Genomic DNA, 2,602 nt, shown 5'->3' on the forward strand with positions numbered 1-2,602 from the left:
TGTGGGTAGGTTGCTAGGTTCATCCTCATGTAGGCTGTGGGTAGGTTGTTAGGTTCGTCCTCAGTAGGTTGCTAGGTTCATCCTCAGTAGGTTGCTAGGTTCATCCTCAGTAGATTGTTAGGTTCGTCCTGAGTAGGTTGTTAGGTTCATCCTCAGTAGGTTGCTGGGTTCATCCTCAGTAGGTTGTTGGGTTCATCCTCAGTAGGTTGTTAGGTTCATCCTCAGTAGGTTGTTAGGTTCATCCTCAGTAGGTTGTTAGGTTCGTCCTCAGTAGGTTGTGGGTAGGTTGTTAGGTTCATCCTCAGTAGGTTGTTAGGTTCATCCTCAGTAGGTTGTTAGGTTCGTCCTCAGTAGTTTGTGGGTAGGTTGTTGGGTTCATCCTCAGTAGGTTGTTGGGTTCATCCTCAGTAGGTTGTTGGGTTCATCCTCAGTAGGTTGTTAGGTTCATCCTCAGTAGGTTGTTAGGTTCATCCTCAGTAGTTTGTGGGTAGGTTGTTAGGTTCATCCTCAGTAGTTTGTGGGTAGGTTGTTAGGTTCATCCTCAGTAGGTTGTTAGGTTCATCCTCAGTAGGTTGTTAGGTAGGTTGTTAGGTTCATCCTCAGTAGGTTGTTAGGTAGGTTGTTAGGTTCATCCTCAGTAGGTTGCTAGGTAGGTTGTTAGGTTCCTCCTCAGTAGGTTGTTAGGTTCATCCTCAGTAGGTTGTTAGGTTCATCCTCAGTAGGTTGTTAGGTTCATCCTCAGTAGGTTGCTAGGTTCCTCCTCAGTAGGTTGTTAGGTTCATCCTCATGAGAGCGTGGGTAGGTTGTTAGGTTCATCCTCAGTAGGTTGCTAGGTAGGTTGTTAGGTTCATCCTCAGTAGGTTGTTAGGTTCATCCTCAGTAGGTTGTTAGGTTCATCCTCAGTAGTTTGTGGGTAGGTTGTTGGGTTCATCCTCAGTAGGTTGCTAGGTTCATCCTCAGTAGGTTGCTAGGTTCATCCTCAGTAGGTTGTTAGGTTCATCCTCAGTAGGTTGCTAGGTTCATCCTCAGTAGGTTGTTAGGTTCATCCTCAGTAGGTTGTTAGGTTCGTCCTCAGTAGGTTGTTAGGTTCGTCCTCAGTAGGTTGTTAGGTTCATCCTCAGTAGTTTGTGGGTAGGTTGCTAGGTTCATCCTCAGTAGGTTGTTAGGTTCATCCTCAGTAGGTTGTTAGGTTCATCCTCAGTAGGTTGTTAGGTTCGTCCTCAGTAGGTTGCTAGGTTCATCCTCAGTAGGTTGCTAGGTTCATCCTCAGTAGATTGTTAGGTTCATCCTCAGTAGGTTGTTAGGTTCGTCCTCAGTAGGTTGTTAGGTTCGTCCTCAGTAGGTTGTTAGGTTCGTCCTCAGTAGGTTGTTAGGTTCATCCTCAGTAGGTTGCTAGGTTCATCCTCAGTAGGTTGCTGGGTTCATCCTCAGTAGGTTGTTAGGTTCATCCTCAGTAGGTTGTTAGGTTCATCCTCAGTAGGTTGTTAGGTTCGTCCTCAGTAGGTTGTGGGTAGGTTGTTAGGTTCATCCTCAGTAGGTTGTTAGGTTCATCCTCAGTAGGTTGTTAGGTTCGTCCTCAGTAGGTTGTTAGGTTCGTCCTCAGTAGTTTGTGGGTAGGTTGTTGGGTTCATCCTCAGTAGGTTGTTAGGTTCATCCTCAGTAGGTTGTTGGGTTCATCCTCAGTAGGTTGTTGGGTTCATCCTCAGTAGGTTGTTAGGTTCATCCTCAGTAGGTTGTTAGGTTCATCCTCAGTAGTTTGTGGGTAGGTTGTTAGGTTCATCCTCAGTAGTTTGTGGGTAGGTTGTTAGGTTCATCCTCAGTAGGTTGTTAGGTTCATCCTCAGTAGGTTGTTAGGTAGGTTGTTAGGTTCATCCTCAGTAGGTTGTTAGGTAGGTTGTTAGGTTCATCCTCAGTAGGTTGCTAGGTAGGTTGTTAGGTTCCTCCTCAGTAGGTTGTTAGGTTCATCCTCAGTAGGTTGTTAGGTTCATCCTCAGTAGGTTGTTAGGTTCATCCTCAGTAGGTTGTTAGGTTCATCCTCAGTAGGTTGTTAGGTTCATCCTCAGTAGGTTGCTAGGTTCCTCCTCAGTAGGTTGTTAGGTTCATCCTCATGAGAGCGTGGGTAGGTTGTTAGGTTCATCCTCAGTAGTTTGTGGGTAGGTTGTTAGGTTCATCCTCAGTAGTTTGTGGGTAGGTTGTTACGTCCTTCTCAGTAGTTTGTGGGTAGGTTGTTAGGTTCATCCTCATGAGAGCGTGGGTAGGTTTTTAGGTTCATCCTCAGTAGGTTGTGAGTAGGTTGTTAGGTTCATCCTCAGTAGTTTGTGGGTAGGTTGTTAGGTTCATCCTCAGTAGGTTGTGGGTAGGTTGTTAGGTTCATCCTCAGTAGTTTGTGGGTAGGTTGTTAGGTTCATCCTCAGTAGGTTGCTAGATTCATCCTCATGAGAGCGTGGGTAGGTTGTTAGGTTCATCCTCAGTAAGTTGTTAGGTTCATCCTCAGTAGGTTGCTAGGTTCATCCTCAGTAGGTTGTTAGGTTCATCCTCAGTAGGTTGTTAGGTTCATCCTCAGTAGGTTGCTAGGTTCATCCTCAGTAGGTTGCTAGGTTCA

The sequence above is a fragment of the Salvelinus alpinus genome, chromosome 16 (assembly GCF_045679555.1).
Source record: "Salvelinus alpinus chromosome 16, SLU_Salpinus.1, whole genome shotgun sequence".
NCBI lineage: Eukaryota > Metazoa > Chordata > Actinopteri > Salmoniformes > Salmonidae > Salvelinus > Salvelinus alpinus.